Consider the following 18,742-nt stretch of genomic DNA (forward strand, 5'->3'; position numbering starts at 1 on the left):
AAGTCAAGGTAGACAACATCCACAGCCTTTCCCTCATGCAATAAGCAGGTCGCCCTGTCGTAGAAGAAGATCAGGTTTGTCAAGCAGGACCTGCCTTTCATAAACCCATGCTGACTGGGCCTGATCATCTGGTTGTCCCGCATGTGTTGTATGATGGTACTCAGGATGAGCTGCTCCATCAGCTTCCCAGGCACCGACATCAAGCTGACAGGCCTGTAATTTCCTGGATCATCCTTCCAAATCTTCTTATATATGGGTGTCACATTGGCCAGTTTCCAATCTGTCGGGACCTCCCCAGTCAGCCAGGACTGCTGGTAAATGATGGAAAGTGGCTTGGTGAGCACCCCAGCCAGCTCCTTCAGCATCCTCAGGTGTATCCCATCTGGTTCCATAGACTTGTGTGTGTCTATGTGATGCAGTAGGTCACTGATTATCTCCTCCTGGATTGCGGGGTGTGTCTTTCTCCCAGTCTCTGTCTTCTGGCTGAGGAGGCTGGATTCCCTCAATACAACTAGTTTTGTTATTAAAGACTGAGGCAAAGAAGGCATTAAGCACCTCAGCCTTTTCCTCATCACTTGTTACCATGTTTCCTCCTGCATCTAGCAGGGGATGGAGGCTCTCTCTAGTCTTTCTTTTGCTGCTCACATACTTACAGAAACATTTCTTGTTATTCTTGATTGCTGAAGCCAGATTAATTTCCAGCTGGGCTTTAGACCTCCTGATTTCCGCTCTGCATAGCCTCAAGCCTCTTTGTAATCACTGTGAGTGGCTAGCCCCTTCTTCCAAAGGCCGTAAACTCTCCTTTTCTCCCTGAGTTGCAGCCAAAGCTCCCTGTTTAGCCAGGGTGGTCTTCTCTGGCTCCAGCTTCTCTTATAGCACGTGGGGACCACCTGCTCCTGAGTCATTAAGACTTTCTTCTTAAAGAGCACCCAGCCTTCCTGGACCCCTATACCCTTTAGGATCGTCTCCCAAGGGATTTTGTCAAGCAGGTACCTAAACAAGACAAAGTCAGCCCTTTGGAAGTCCAGGATGGCAGTTCTGCTACCCCCTCTCCTGGCATCTCTAAGAATAGAGAACTCTACTATTTCATGATAGCTGTGCCCAAGTTGGCCTCCAGCCGCCACATCATCCACCAGTCCTTCTCCGTTCACAAAGAGGAGGTCCAGCAGGGCACCTTCTCTGGTTGGTTCACTCACCAGCTGTGTCAGGAAGTTATCTTCCACACATTCCAGGAATCTCCGGGACTCATCCTGCTCTGCTGTGTTGTATTTCCAGCAGATGTCTGGGAAGTTAAAGTCTCCCACAAGAACAAGGGCAAGCGAGTGTGAGATTTCTCCTAAGTGCCTATAGAATATTTCATCTACCCCTCTGTCCTGGTTGGGTGGCCTATAGTAGACTCCTATTACAACATCTGCCCTGTTGGCCTTCCCCCTGATTCTAACGCAAAGACACTCCACCCTGTCTTCACTATACTTGTACTCAAAGCAATCATAACAGTCCCTAACATACAGCACCACCCCACCACCTCTCCTTCCTTGTCTATCCCTCCTAAAGAGCTTGTAGCCATCAATTGGCGCACTCCAGTCATGGGAGACATCTCACCATGTTTCCGTGATAGCCACTGCATCATAATTTTCCTGTTGCATCATGGCTTCAAGCTCCTCCTGTCTGTTACCCATGCTGTGTGCATTCGTAGAGATGCACTTCAAATGGGCTGATGTCCTCAGCACCTTTTTGCATTTAGAGGTCCTAAGTCTGGCCTGACCTTTCACAGGTGTTACTGCAGTTACTGATCCATCCATATCCCTTGCATCTTTGTTGTGCTGCATGTCTCTATCCCTTGCCTCCACTGAGATGGCAGAGTGAGGGTCATTGCTGGCACAACAGCCCACAAACTCTGGTAATCTACCCCGGGATTTATGTCTGGGACTTCCAGTTTTGTCCCCTTTCCCCTGCAAGTCTAGTTTAAAGCTCTCTCAATGAGCTCAGCTAACTCCTTCCCCAAGATCCTTTTCTCCCTCTGGGACAGGTGCATCCCATCTGATACCAAAAGGTCTGGCGTCCTTTGGCGTACACTAACCCATGATTGAAAAATCCAAAGCCCTGCTGGCAGCACCACTCTCAGAGCCACAAGTTCATCTGTTAAGTTCTCCTGTCCTCACAGCCTGTGCAGCGTTCTGCCCTTTCTTATACACATTTTCCCAGAGGCGCCACCCCCTTGGCTGGGGGGGCTCAGCCGTGCCCTGCTGTGGGTGGGTTGGAGCCGGCTGGAACCGTTTGTGTCCGGCACTGGGCAGTCCCGGCCGCTCCTCACAGAGGCCGCCCTGCAGCCCCGCTGCCAGCGCAAGGGCACCTGCACCTGGTACATGAGGTAAGCCATGTTCGTGAGATGGATAATAATACTGAGAATTTTAAATTTCTTTTCAGGCTCAAAATTTCAGACAAGGATTCCTGACAAAGAATCAACCAGTGTTACAGGTCAACTAACATATATGGCAGCTTTAAGTTTGTAACCCAGTTGCCGACTAACAGAACTGGCAATTCATACAGTTTTTTTGGATATAATTTTGGGGAAAACGTATCAGTTAAGTGGTTAGCTTATTTGGAAGGAATATATTGAATATTTTACTATGGATTCAGAAGAACAAGACTTTAACTGCAGCACAGTAGTTGAGATCAAGCTACAGCGCTACTTAGTGACATTCTGTGACTTGTTTGAAAGCTTAAAATTCCTTAAATTTGTAGGATATGGTGAAAGGATGAAAAACACTCATTGGATAACTTCAATATTAAGGTGTCCATAAGACTGAATGTTATTTAACTTTAACTTGGGAAATGTACTCTTATATTTACTGAGATATGTTGTCAGTAAAATGATTTAGGCTCTGCTATAAAAGAGGATGGTTGGGAGCACAGTTGTTATACACTTAGTACTGTCTGCAGTCAGCTGAACCCATGTATCTCCTTCACTTGTACTGTCATTATAGACAAAATTTTGTTGGTCTGTTCCACATTAGCTGCCTTCCTTTGTTTTACTGTTAATCACATAGCAGCACACTGACTATGAACAGGCTTTCTCCATAATAATGAAACACGCACTGTCCAAAATGTCAGCAGGATTTTAGGTGAGATGATTCCTTACTGTAAGGCAAAGGCATCTAAGGGCCAATTTCTTAAGGCTTCTAATAGCAAAAGCAACAAGCAGGAACAGAACTGAGGTAAAAAAAAAAACCAGCAATCTTTTGACCCCAGTAGTGATGCTGGCAAAAGAAAAGAACAGCACAAGTTGTTCCCTGTCTTTATGTTGCCAGTGGTCTCTCCAGTGCAGGATAATCCTGCCATAGGCAGCAAACACTCTCAGTTCTGGTAATCATGAAATTGCATTTCAAAAGCAGCCATATGGCACATTGAGATTTTGCCCTTAAGTTTTCATCTTTATATCACAACAGCTTGACATGGGTGACAACCCTGCTGATTCCTGAAGTGGAGTTCACACCCACACTAATAATCTTAACACATGGCTCACAATTGCAAGTGGAACTGTCAGATGATCCAGTAATACAGTACTTGTTTTTCTTCTGTGTTGATGGACGAACCTTTAAACAGATTTGCTCATTCTCTTACATGTCAAGGGCAGACATTTCTGGTAGATAAAGCAAAAGTCATCCCACAGTGCTTCAGTTTTCTCATACTGTAGAATTCTTCTTCATCATTAGATACTGACACATTTTGGATGAGACCATAACAGAGTTTTGGTGAACAATTGGAAAATAAAGAGACAATAAGAAACAGTGGGAACATATATCCTGAATGCCACGGGTTTTTATTATTTACAAATATTTGTCCAGTATAAGTAGGACTGTATACAGTTCTGTCATAGGAGTGCTAATGAAATTTAAGTTTTTAATCTCAATATTTTGTGGCAAAGCTTCATGAGTTAACTATTTCAGAAAAACATTTTTTTTTTAAACTCCCAATATACTCCCAGACCCCTGGCTTCTATGTAGGATTTTTATTGCAGACATTTTGCTCTGCTGATTCATTAACATATCAGGTTTCTTTTGCCTTTTCTTTGTATACTGTGTGTAGAAAATTGTATCATTGACCAAAATGTAACTGAACACTTGTCTGGTCTTGGTCCCTCCATAAACAGTTGAAGGTGATTCTTACTATGTCAAACACCGTTTCTGAGAAGATTTTTGGAAATATTTGAAATGTAAAAGGTTCAGTGTGAACAGACTCAGAAAGGAAGGTATAGGGGTAACCTGCACTTTCAGATTCTTTTGTTGCTTTCATAAAATTTAACACATATTGACATATTTATCACCTCAAATCCAGTAAGTGATGACAAGGTGTTGGGGATTTTTTCATGTACACTTGGATAGATGTCTTTCACTGTGTGTTCTGAGAAAAGGAGCCTGAATCTGACTTTTCTATTAGCTTATATTAAATAAGTGTCAGGCTGCTGTTAGGTCCCTCTGAAACTGTTCTCCAGGCTGAACAAGCCCAGTTCCTCCACTGGTCAAAAAAGAGCATGAAAGAGGCATTGAGTGTCTCAGACTTTTCCACGTCCTTTGTCAATTCAGCAATATGATCTCATTTTTCTCCATCTTTCTTTGTTACTGGTAGACCTATAGAAATTTTTCTTGTTGCCCTACAGTTGCCTTGATAGTTTTAGCTCCAGTTGCCCTGTAGCTTTCCTAATTCTGTTCCTGTGTGACTGGGTGCCTTCTGGATAGGTAGCTCAACATTGCATCTACCTTATGTGCACTTCCTTTTCTCTTTAAGCTCAGCCAGAAGTTCTCCATTTGCCCATTTTTCTGCCACATCTGCTTGAGTTCCTACACATTGGAAAGAACTGTGCTTTAAGGAAACTGTCCTTCAAGATAAATCAGTGGGCCCAAGATAAATCAGTTTTCCCTTCGGTGCAGTCTCTAATGGGAGCTTGCCAAGCAAATCCCTGAGCAAACCGAAGACAGATCACTGAAGTCCAGAATCATTATTCTGCTACTTGAATTTCTCATTTCTTTCAGGACCATAAACTCCATCATCTCACTGCCACTGTTGCCAAAGCTGTTTTTGACCTTTACATCACAAATCACCTCTTGCTTATTTTCCAATAGAGAATCCAAATAAGTACCTCCCCTAGTTGTCTCATCCCACAATTGTTTCAAAAAACTGTACTCAACATGGTCCAAACATCTTCTAGATTACTTATGTCTTTCCAGGTTGTCTTTCCAGCAAAAGTCAGGGTGGTAATATGCCCATGAGAACTAGGGTCTCTGTACATGAGTCTTCTTCCAGTTTCCTAAAGATGCCTTCATAAACTCTTCTGGATCAGTCTGTAGCAGACACCCACCACAATATTTCTTTAACTGATTCTCTTCTCATGCTGCCCCATCAGCTTGGGCACTGCATCACCACCAACCATTCCATAACAAAGCTCCATGCATTCAAGACACTGCTTTGCATGAAGTTCAGCCCTGGTTCCTCATCTTCCCTGCTTATATTTGCAGATACTTTGCATCCATCTATTGCCACATAGCAGTAATGTGAGCTATCTCACTGTGTGTGTTGTTCTTCTGATAGGAGGCTGTAGTTCTGAGAAAGCACATAGACTTCTTAGTCCTTTTGTCTTTCCTATGCTGTGTACGTTGTGTGCAGGCACTTGAGATGGGCTCCCAGTTGCACTTCAACAAATGTGATGGCTTCCCTGGTCATGCTTTCCCACAGGGACTTGTTTCCAGCTCCAGGTACCTCTACTTCTCTTTAGGTTTTTCTCTGCATTCCCTGACTAATGTAGTTTAAAACTCTCTTCACAGAGTTAGCAATCCTGTTGGCAAAGATGATCTTCATTCTTTTTTTTTTGATTGATTCTATCTTTCCCCATTGTCCTGGCTTTGGCCAGGATAGAGTTAACTTTCCTTGGGCTGAGAGGGAGCACAGCTAGAGGGCTGGGCCCAGATTGGTCATTGGAATATTCCATATCATGTGATGTCATGCTCAGTATATAAGGAGATGCGTGCTCTCTCATTTCTCTTTTCCAGTCGGCGCGGTGGGATCTTTGGTATGGTCGGGATCGCTGCTGGGGGTGGTCGTTGGGTGGTAAGCAACTGCATTGTGTATTACCATTAGGACTTCCTATTGTTATTGTTATTTTGCTACTATTACTAAACTGGTTTTTTGTATTCAACCTACGAATTTTCTTTTTTTTTTTTTGTCCCTCTCCTATTTCACCAGCGGGGGGGCAGGGGGGAGAAGTAAGTCTCCGGCTGTGTGGTGATTGTCTACCAGCCGAGTTCAAACCACAACACCTATCAGACCTCATTGCTCAAAGACAGCCCCATGGTAATAACAGAGGAAATCTTGCCGGTACCACTAATCAGATATTATCCATCAGGATGTTTCTATTCCAGCAGTGCTGTGGAAAACTATGTCTGGGTCCTGACAAGGCTGACACCCTTGCCGCTAGAGTCCACTAGTCACTTTTGATATGTTCAGGGTCTCTGTTGGCATTGACAAGCAGCAAAAGGTAGTAATCTGGGCATCAGACAGGCATTGGCAATCTCTTTTCCACATCCTGAATCCAGACCTCTGACGTACAAATAAACCTCAGAGATCAGATCTGGTCAGACAGGTAGGTGCCAGTCTCCGTCAGAGAAGACTCCCTCTTTATTGTCAACCATTGCTTCATTTTAGTGGTACTGGTGAGGGTGTATGTGTCAGACTGAGACAGCTTACATGCCTTTCCAGATGAAACTGACTCTTCCTCACCTGTTGTCACAGCCCAATACTTATTCCATAACTGCACTGTAGGTGAAGAGAAAGTCTCCTTCAAGTTGTCAGAAGTAATCATCTTCCAGCCTCCACAGTTGTAGAGTCTCTGTCCTGCTGTGCCCAAGTGTATACTCTGCCAATCCTTCCCCCTCCTCCAATCCTGCTCCTGTGGGTATCAGGCTTTTGATCCTCAGGGTCTCTAAGAAAAACATGTTGATCTTCCATTTTGTCATCAGCAATGCTGTCTAGCTTGTTCTTCCTCCCCAGCTCCTTCCCCTAGCAACACGGCAACTCAACTAGGATGCATGTTTGGCTGGTAAGGAGCTCATGCACCTTCTTTCCATGCTGTTCTGTAAGCAGGAGCATGGATTTATACCTCTACAGATTCTTGCTCAAGGTAGCTCCCCAGAAGGGTCTGAATTCCAGTGAAGTTTGTACTGATTTGAAATTACACCAGAATTGTTCCCTGACAAAAAAAGACTTTTTCCCCTTCTAAGGAATTAGGGGAAACATATTTTTTTTTGCTTTTGTTCTAGATAAAGTAAAGCAAAACAGCACAAAGCAAAAAATATTTACATTATCCTGACATTTATAAAGAATGGTAAATTAAAATCTGGTCATAAAGTTAATCACCTGGGTTAACAATCCTATTTACCAAATGAGGTCAAAACGTGGTATAATATTAATTGCTAGTAATAGTCTAACCATTTTTTTCAGGGCCTTCTTTCAAGCAACCTACATCACTCTTTAATTGGAAATTCAGTCTCTTTTTTTCTTCTCCCACCCAGCTTTCCTGCATATGCATTTCCTGAATGGAAAATCTTTTTCTGCTCCTGGCAGAAATGGCAAAGATTTCATTCATATTCAAACTGGAAGACTGGGAAAACAAAAAGTCTGTCTCCTGCTTGATCAATCCCTTCTCCTGAATCAATTAATTTTTAACCATATTGAGAATTTAACCAGTATTGAGAATTAATAATTTAAAAGAACAGTCCCTCACTCAAAGGATCACAACCGTTTATATTATATTAATACAATTCTGAAAATCATTGATTATTAATGCTAATCAATATAAGTAGCAAGAAAACAAGAAAAGAAATTTGGCAGATTTAAAGTAGAACTTTTTTGAATAATGCATTTCCACACAAAGATTAAGGTTGGATAGTAATAAGCAATGGTGTTTACATGTTAGTACAATGCACTGCTACTGTTGCTCTCATATCAGCACTTTTTTTACAAAGCTGTAAATGTATGATTAAAGCTGTTTGGATAAATCAAGCAGTCAAGGGGTTATAGGTGAAAAGGAGACTAATCAGAATACAGAATTCATGTTTTCTGCATTTTCTCTTTTTTGTAAGATATTTTTTAGAAAATTTTTGTGCAAATATATAAATATTAAAAGTTTAACTGTAGCTGATTAATTGGAATACATCTATTTTTTACTAAATATAGGAAAGTTCTCCCTTGATCTGTAAGTTTCTGAAATAGTAAGTCTGTGATTGTTGACAGAAAGGAATGCTGTGCCATGGAAAGAGTTTATAAACTGGCTTGTCCCACTGACGTATCAGGATTTTTAAATTGGCCATCACAGAGAAAAAAGGTAATATTCACTAAAGATAGTTATCTGACAAGAGAAAGTATGCCGAACAGATCAAATGTGAAAGAGTCAAATGCAGAAGTTCATTAATGAATTAATAAGTTCAGCACTTCTTTCCAACTATGCTTATTTCCATTAGACAAGTTTAACCTTTTTCCTTGTTTAATTCTTGCCTATATTCTATTGATTTCAAGAATAGATTGTCTTTACTTTACTAGACAATTAAAAGCCTTTCTATTAGAATAAACCTGAGCAAACCCCAAAAGAATATTCACAAATGATTAAATTACACAGTCAGTTGAAGGACAATTTCCTTTTCAATGGCACAATATATTGAATTAAATATTATACTTCTCTCTCTATATATAGAAGCATATAATCATAGCATATGCTATGCTCCTCTATTAGCATATTACAATATACATCAAATAATGAATAATTTATCTGGAAAATCCTCTTTTTGTTTGTTTAGCAATGAGAAGCATATTGCATATTCAGAAATGTCATTCTGCTAATATTAATCAGTTCTCTTTTCTACTGTGTTTACTTATAATACTTCTACAGTAGAATCTCTAAATATAAATGAACACTGAAAACGGATTTCTTTTTCTGAAAAAGACTGTTGTGTTAAGGCTATTATTAGAAGTCAAAAGCATAATTTATAAAAATGACACAGAAAATAAATTACCTGAGATAAGTTTTCATTTCTTTATGCAAATCTATTGACATTTGTTTGTTTTATTTGTTCAGCATAAATGTGTACATGAAATGTTTTGATGTGTACTACAGAATTCTCTTATAATCAGAAATGGCATCTCTTCAGTGTTTTGGGTTTTTCTTTTTGAAAATAATTTAATAAAAAAGCCATTCACTACTAACATCTTAAGGAATTAAATCTGATAACAGCTTTCAAAGTCAGCAGTTTGCCATAAAAGTGCATCAATGACAAAATAGATCTGATTGCAAACTGCTGGCATTGAAAATAAACTATCTATGGCTAGTATCAGAACAACAACTGTGTCATTTGGATGGCAATTTCCTAAATAATACCAAAGAGTCTGGTACTGGTGTTAAATATGCACTCCTGAGGACAGAAAGCTCTCAGGACAGACCGAGTGCCCATCATTACTAAGTGGTCCATGTGGGGGTTTGGACAAGAGAGGAAGAACCAATCAGGTAGCAGCACGTACCCTTGGGCACCAGACGGCGGTCAGAGGAAGTACTCGTGTGGTGAAGTTATGAAGTGAGTGTCACAATACCAGTTTTACTAGCTGCTCTAACAAAAACTGTCATGCTGATCTGATCTTTTTATCTGATATTTAGACATTGTCTAACTAGAAGTTTTCTTTAAAAATGTATTTTATTTTAATGGGATCTGGCTCCAGTAACCTTATGACACTGGCATCATTGGATTTCAGTAGCCTTGCTTAGACTCTGTTCACCATTGTTATAAATTTGATGAAACAGAATGTATATCATTTGAATAAAGTTAATAGCATTTTGCTTGAATGAAATGAGAAAACTACACCAGCTTAAAGGATGTCAGTAAGGAAAGAACAGGGAGAAAATCTACAACAGGCTAATTTTATATGGCTTGCATGAATATACGAACATTTTCAAAAGTCCATGTTAAGTCAAGAATGTTTTTATTTAAATTTACATTGTTTAGTTTATATGCTCTGGCTCAGAACACAGAGACCATTTATTCAAAATGACACTAAACTAATTTCATATATAAAGTAAAAGCCAATGACTGATGTGAATCTTCCATGATAAATGTATTTTCTTAGATACTTTCTATGTTTTTAGCTTTTTGACTTTATCATCATAACACCACTGAAACAGCATTACATTTTAGTCTTTCTGTAATTCACCTTTTATCAACAGATCTAAAAGACACTTCTGACATTAAAGTGAATCAATCACCACTGTTTTCCAAGGTAAATTAAGTAAATTGAATACCATTCAATAAAAGTAAAAATGTGTTTAGTTATGGGAGATAATCCAGTGTACAAAGGCACTATAAGGCTATATAAAAGCTAAAAAAAGCCAAAATCCCTGCCCCAATCTGTTTTCTCTGTTTTACCAAGACTGTTCTTTTGAAACTAGAGGATACAATCGTTTTAATTAAAAAAAAAAAAAATAATTAAAATTAATTAATATTTAAAATCTGTGGTTTGCTTTTCATCATCTTTATACAGCTCAATGGCTCCCACCCTCAAAGGCTTTCATGAGCATCATAAAATCCTAGAAACACTAATGAGCAATAAGTTAGATGCCTAAAATTTGAGGTCCCTGCAACTTTAAAGATTAAATGTCTTAATGCTAAATATGAAATTGTTGCTATAAAAAGTTCAAAATTGTCATTTTCTATAACTTTAAAAAGTACACATGTACCTCTAAACTTGCCATTATTTTATCCATTGGCTGCTTGGTTTGATCTACTTTGTGGCATAAGAAAACAAAACGCCTCCACAACTGAGATCATTAAAGGCTAGTAAATGTGAATAAAAACCAGAAATACTGTGGAAGTGGATAGGAAGAAAAAAAAAATACCTGCAGAAGCATGCATATATTGATAATACTTGAAATTAAGCAAAGTATTACTCTAACAGTTTATAAATATAGCAAATTTCTCTTTCAGTACAAATTTATAGCAAATCCATTCTTTTCCTTGAAAAACAAATTCTACTTTCCATGAAAGGAATTGCTTTGTGATTCTATGTATAATCTGTGAAAAGACATTTTCTGTGAAACCCGTACAAATTGAAAATCAATTTTTGGTTTTTGTTGGGTTGGTTGTTGTTTAATTTTTTAAAAAAGGAGGATATTTGAAAAGCAATACTTAGCACTTTTCAAGTAAAAAACATTTTCTTAATTGTATATGATAATGCAGACCATGCAACAATGCTGGAACAAAGTGAGATAGATCCACATCACAAACTTTAAAATTAATATCACACAGAGATGCATATATTATTGCTCCATACCTGTATACATTTCTGTAAAAATAGAGAAAAGCAAAAGTTGAATATATTATTTAGGTCCCTTCTTTTCTTTTAAAATAGACAAATTTATAACTACTAAACAATGAAGACATGTCTGTATCCACATCTGTGGATTTCACATTTCAACATTAAAACATGTTTCACTCTTTCTCAGAAAATAAAAGAATGCCACTAAGGAAAAAAAATTAACACAAATTTATTTCCTACTGAAATATATAGGAATGCTTTTTTCCTCATTCTTTTATCTTACTTTTTTTTAGTACATCAGAATTCAACTGAAATTACTAATATATGCAAAAAAAATACTGAAAGCTGATATCAAACTCAGTTTTTCCTTATGGCCTAAGACCTGTGGGTATCATTTTCAGGTATAGCAATGACCACCTTTAGTTCAGGTGGCTAAACCCTTATGTATTTTTAGGTCCTGTTTTAATTTTCTTAAAATTTGACATATTAGCCAGACATTATTTATAGTAGCTGATACCAGGATTATTTTATTACTTTTATTTGCATATTGGCAGATGACCCTATACCATACATAGGCCCACCATGTAGAAAAATAAAGCTGCAAAGATTTGTTTCTCCAGCCAGCTCCTCACCCGAAATTTGGTAAACTTTTCTTTGAGCCATGGCAATGCCCTCATAATTTGTAGGACAGTCAGGGAAAATGTAACCATGTTTTAAGTCTTTGAAAAATTGTGGTTTGCACATACTGTCTGGAAAATTAAGGGACAGATACATAGAGATTCTCATTTCCAATGAACATACCTTGTGTCATCTACATAACTTAAATCTTCTCCCTGTAACCAATGTTCTTGTACACCATTGTCACAGAATGACTAATGAAATTCAAACCCCTTGTCTGCTGTAAATGACTGGATTTACACATGTCAGAGTACTCCCAGAGTACTCATGTCTGTAAAGGCTTAGAAAACTTTCCTTGTGTATCAAGATGTGTCCCAAAGTGCAGACTGAAAGCAGAGCTGATACTACAACACATACCTCACTGAATTTGTACGGACATAGTTAAGCAACCAGGGCTTTTAGAGATGCTTTTGGGTTCTCAGTGCTGTACTAGAAGGGCATGGGTCTCCTACAGATCTTGTCATATCTGCCAGACCCTTGTGGATATCTAACCTAAAAGTGTCTAAATTGACACTAGAAATAGTAAGGCAAAAGACTTGCTCTGTGAACTGATGCATTTTGGAGGCAGAAACTCATGAATTTATAATGTATCTAAATGGCAACTTTTAGAAACACCAGAAAAATCAGTAGAAATACCAGAAAAAAATTCCAAAGATGTTCTGCAGTGACTTCATATATGAGCCAACAGCAAGTCCCAGTTCATACTGATTCTCACTTAGGCACTGCATAGCCGTTTAGACCAACCTTTTTCTTTATGGCTTAGAGGTAATGCATATTTTCTAGGTAATATACCACAAACATGGACACTCTGCTTCTCTACCCACAAAAAGCTACTATGTGATGCAAAGTGCCCTTCGTAGCTCTATGCACTAGTCTCATTTTTTCCCTAAATAAAATTTTATTTGGCTATTCAATGTCAAGAGAGTGGCAAAAGCAGATATAAACTGATGTCGAACAGGAAATATTGTTTTATGGTCTAACACAGGGATGTTAGAAAGAGCCACAGGTCTTGCAAAGCTGCCTTTTTCCGTGGGCCTTGGCACAGGAAGGGCTGAGATTTGGCCTATGAGCAGTGAAAAAGTAATTGCTTCATTATCTCTACTCTATTTTTTTGCCTTCATGAGCACTTACATTTCTTACTTATTATCTGTTTTGTAATTAGCTGTTCCCATAATAGTGTCCTATGCTGAAAACTCCATTATTACTCTTGCTTTTCAACAGACTTAAGCATTTTTTTTTTTTGTGCTGAGTTGCCTTTCTCACTACTTTACTTTCTTTTGCAACATGTTTAATGGCCAATTACCATTTTTGCTTTAATCTTAATTGGAACACATTTGGAGGCATGTGTCATTAAGACTGCAACAAATAAGTAGACATTTCCTCAGAACTGAATTTCAATTTTCCTCTACAATTACATATATTTGATTAAAAAGGTCATACCTATTAACAACATCTAGACCAAACACATATAGTGCATTTTTTTTAAATAGGTCATGTAATAGTTTGGATCAAAGGATAAACTTCTTTGCCCTATTAAAAACAAGTTACTAAACAGTGCTTTTTTTTAAAAAGAAAAAAAAAAATAGTCATGTCAACTCTTACAGGGCTATCACATATCATATATACAATCTCTACCTGAAAGGGATATTTTAATGCTTTCTTCCTTCTAGAGCTTTCTTTGGGAACAGCAGAATACTGGCTCAGTCCATGAGTCTCAGAAATGTTGGTAGTCTGGTTCACCTTCTCCTTAAATACCCATGTAGAAAATGTGGAAAAATTGCAATTCTGGTGTAGAAGTGCAAGATCCGATCTTAGCTTTCAATCCCAAGTAAGAATAAAGCAGCCTTACAAACCCTACTTTATTTTCTGTAAAATGAGCTGGTCTAGAAATTGTAATGGAATCATTCTCCTTTTGAATGCTAAGAATGCTGAAAAGCAGCATGCCTGATACAGGGATGATCCCACTTTGCTACACTCTTAGCAAGGATTGATACCTAGTATTTGTGACTAACTTCATTGATGTGGCTGTGTGATACATAGAAAAGTTGGCACTTCATAGCTGTGAAGAGTAAACTTACATTTATTACTACAGACCTGGCTGTTAGAATATTTTAATGTACCACAAGGTTCTTACAAAACACTAAAACCACCAATACATCTAAAAATGGATGAAATAGTTAATGATTAGGGTGAAGCACCTAAAGGTACCTTGAAAGTAGATATGTAACACTACAACAACTCAAAAGTGTAAGAAAGACTCATCTACTATGTAGTGGTCAAATTTTACTAAGAAACAGTAAACCAGTGTTTATCAGTGGAGCATTTGAGCACCTCTTCTACTAAGATATCTTTGAACAAGCCAATGAACTGCAGGCATTCCTCCCCTTCCCTTCATACAACTGTGCAAGAGACAGATATAATCTGCAAACTGATGTGCTCCTCCAGCTGCACATTATATGAAGACTTAAAACTAAGGAAAGCAAAGAAAAATGTAGCAATCCAAAAAAGACAGTTCTGATTTTGCTGGCTCAGATGGAAGAATATAATGAGTATGTTTCATCCTTATAACAAAATAAATAGCTTAAGACAAAAAATATACATTGCTAAATTGTAATGGAGACCAGCAAGGGACTGAAAAATATGGTAAGTTTGAGGTTTGGAAAAATATTTTTTTACTCCTTAGCATAAAAGAATGAGGAGTGTTTCCCTCTTTCATTGAAAAGTAAAGGGCATGTTGTTTTCAAAATATGATTATTATCAACATCTGCTTCCTATTATTCTCTGTAAATAAATACTTTCAGGGCTGCATTTAACATGCTTCCACATGGAAGGAACAGCATGGATGGAATTACTGATAAAATATAGATACATATTTTATATATAGATAAAATGTAACAATGGGCACTATAAAATTTACTAATTGCACTGTTCTCGAATTGTGTGTGAATTTTTAATGAAACAAGACAGTATTTCCTGATAGAGACATGGGAGCTTTCATTCTACCTTCCATGAAACTGTTAAGACCCCTAAACAAGATACAGTCTCACAATATGTTTCTCACACACTCTGCAGTCTTCTGAAGCACTTAATATCAATTCTGTAATAACTGTGATTCTATTATAGAAAGGCTACAATTGTAGAATCAATATCTTAATAGAAAAGTTATTATAATAACTTCCTAGCTAGGATACTATAATGGAATCAAGCTCATAAGAGGCCTGAGTGGCCTGCTTAACACTGTAATGGAGAAATTACTGCCAAAGACTACCAGTGATAACATATTGGTCAGAACTGTAGCTGAATATACTTCTGAGCTGTTTGTCTCCTGTTGCTGGTATTAAAATCTTTGATTTGTCCTGCACCCAAATTAAGTTTATCTTCCTTCCAGCCCCCAGTTGCAATAGTTACTTTGCTGGTACGGAATGCAACAGAAAACCAGCTAAATCCCCTTTCTCCGTTTATGAATAACTTGACTTCAGAATGTCCTCCGATAAAAAATGTCCAATATACATGACTATCAGTGTTGTAGATATTGTAGAAAATGAGTGGAAGAGGGAGACATTTCTAAAATAGTAGCATATTTACAGGGACAAGCAGAAGCAACTATACCAGATGTACTTAGGTTACATCTTGTATGAAGAGAACATTATACTATAGTACGTGTAAGTGGCAGCATGGTAAACAGCATTTCAGCATTTAAGTACGAGGTGTAATTTGTACTATAAAAGTCAGTAACAGAACACTAGTGAAAGCAGACAGAAACAGATAACTGGACTTTAAAAAGTGGACTGTTGTGTTGGGGTAATTAGAATATATTCACAAGTACATACAGTATTTGTGGCATAGATTACTGTTACAAATGGCAAAAGCATATTATATAAATCTAGATGCTATTATTTTTTCTCCATTTGACCTTAGTTACAACACATGCTCAGGGAGGCTCAGTAACTTCTAGGATTTCTGTGTGGGTTTACACAGGAATGTCTTCAGTAATAACATAATCTGGTATAGATTTTTTTTTGGTCTTTAATCAAATCTTGACCTTCCTCCAAATCAAGGTCAAAAGAGTTATGATATTAAAGTATATGGACTTTGAAGTTCATTATTTTATAACTTATCAGGACTACAGGTAAAGCTCTATGATTTTGGAAAATAGAAATTCAATTTTCTCCTCCACAGGACAAGGAACTTGGCTGAAATAGGATGAAAATACTTCAATTATCATATTCAGTAATTAGAACATTATTAGAAGTTGACAAGGATGTTATTTCATACCTGGAAGTCTTATAAATCTCTTCAGTTTTCTTTTGAATTATGCATAGATGGACTGCTAGTACCCTCAAGCTGTTCAGCTGAACATTTGGGAAAAGTCAAAGGTAGCAATTTCAGTGACAATAATTCCCATGAAATACTAAATTATATAGAAAGATCAGTGATCTACATTAGCTGTAGGGAAATCCTCTGTCTTGGGAACACTGATGGAGAGGAATCAGTTTTGTCACTGTTAGGGTTACAGCAACAGCATCAGAAGATATACTTCTTCTCCAGTGCTCCCCATGCATTGGCTTTACCACGGACACTGGATTTTCTAAAAAGGTTTATGCCCACAGGAAAACTAAAACATCATTCACAGATCAGGCTTGTAGGGTTAATTTACGCAGCCTGGACTGTTGGACATTTGAAGAAAAATCCAGATATATATCACTGCAAAAGCATCATTGTTCTTAAAACTTTGGATGTCTTCCAGTATTCTGTGGAAGCGAATGGAATGAGTCATGTCAAAGTAGACAAATCCATGTTTTAAAAAAAAAAAAAAAAAAAGCAAAACAAGAAAAATACAAGAAATTGTAAGTACACTTTAATAAAATTTCTGATGACTTTTCGTATTCATATAGGACTAATGTAAAAGTTTGTTAAGATATAAAAAATATATATTCAGGCTATCAGAAAGTTTCCAGCACATAAAAATGAGAAGTAGTTATACTAGATCTCAAAAGAAGTGAAATGGAAAGAAAGCAAAAATGTGAAAATTTTTCTGTTTTCTTTTTAAAAAGAAGAAATAAAAGGGAAGAAAAAGGAAAATGGAAAAATCAAAACTTTCTGGTTGGAATCCCGCATAGTTTCCTTCTCAAGATGAGAACAGTCAAGGAAATGAGGAAGAAAGAAAGATAAATATATGCAAACCAGTTTCTATAGATAAAATAATTTATAGATTAATCTGACAGGTTACCTTTTGTATGAATGCACCTAAATGTCCAAATCATGCTCTGAATTCCTTAATTCTACATTCTATATAGTAGAGGTCTGCTGTTCATGCCTGATCAACTGGTATCTTACATGTCCCTAACAGTGGCGCATACCCTTCAAGTCAGATTTTGTGATATGAGAATCAAACCATTATGGAAATACAACTTCAGATTGCTTTCCAAGTAAATGATAGCATTCATAATACAGCATTGATGTTTTTCCACTTAAAATAACAGAAGCAGCAAGAAAATCTATGAAAAATATTCCAAAAATAAAACAGATATTCCTACGTAATTTCTATGATTAATATAATGTATTTACTTTCTCAATAAAATAATTCTTTAATCTGTAATTAGTGCACACAAAACTGTTCCTTACAGTAACCTGAATATTTCCACACAATTAGAAAATATAGTTTAACTACCCATTATGTTGGCTTACTGTGAATCTGTTAAAGACTACATTTACAGCAGTGTAATACTAAATAGATGGCATGAGGCTGAGGTAGAGTTTTCATAAGAAACTAATTCTGCTTTTATTTATACCATCATAAATCTAGATAACATCAGTATAAGAATTTGATCTTGAAAGATGCCAAGTAAACCTGTAAAGAATTAAACAGTCTCAAAAAATCTTTTATTTCAACAAGAATCCTATAGATTCTAGACATCCTGTACCAATGTTTTCAGAGGATCTCAGCTGCCGTTTATGAATCTTGCCAGCAGGGTTTTAACTTTTCCATCGAGAGTATTAGACACTGCTAGCTACTTGAAGGATGGCTACAGAAATGTTGACTTTCTGAAATTTTAATCACTTAAATATCTAAATGAATACTGAAGTCTTCTGAAAATCTGGATCCTTGTGAAACAAGTACTTAAGGGACCAGTATTTCTAACCATGTACTGAAAATGATTTCACATCTTTCTGAGCAGAGACGATTCTGATACTGCAGTACTCATTTACTTGTTATTATACTAGATTTTATTCAGCAGAACATAAATGAAAACTAATAAAAAAGACAAACTCAATTCTGACCATTAACTAAAATAATAAGAACAAACATTAGAGCTCACTCTTTTCTCATGAATGATGAATTTAATGCAGCCATCTTCCGTAAAGAGGAAAAGCCCTGCCGTCTCAAGAAAATTGCCTTTTAATGATTATTCTGGAATCCTAAGTATGTATCATTATATTGAACTGCAGGAGGAAAAATGCATTTATATTTAATTTATAAATCAACAAGTGCCTTTAATTGAGATTATCACTTGAACTAGATTTGCTCAAGAACATAGCACATTATGTTATTTTAAATTATTTTAACGAGTGCTTAAAATTAACCCCCAAAAAGTTTTTATGAAAAAGGTCACAATAAAGCTTGCATTTTAAGTGTATTTCCTTTAAAAGCATCAACAGAAATAATCACACACCATTTTGGATTCTAAGATAACTATAAATTGTTTTCTGAGAA

General features: G+C 37.1%; 1 protein-coding gene across 1 annotated transcript in view; it reads right to left on the reverse strand.

Moving 5' to 3' along the window:
• EYS (eyes shut homolog) overlaps window positions 1-18,742 on the reverse strand; it is a 1,118,553-nt gene that overhangs the window by 659,170 nt on the left and 440,641 nt on the right. The gene's annotated exons all lie outside the window — the stretch shown is intronic.

Source organism: Strix uralensis, chromosome 3 (assembly GCF_047716275.1).
Source record: "Strix uralensis isolate ZFMK-TIS-50842 chromosome 3, bStrUra1, whole genome shotgun sequence".
NCBI classification, from domain to species: domain Eukaryota; kingdom Metazoa; phylum Chordata; class Aves; order Strigiformes; family Strigidae; genus Strix; species Strix uralensis.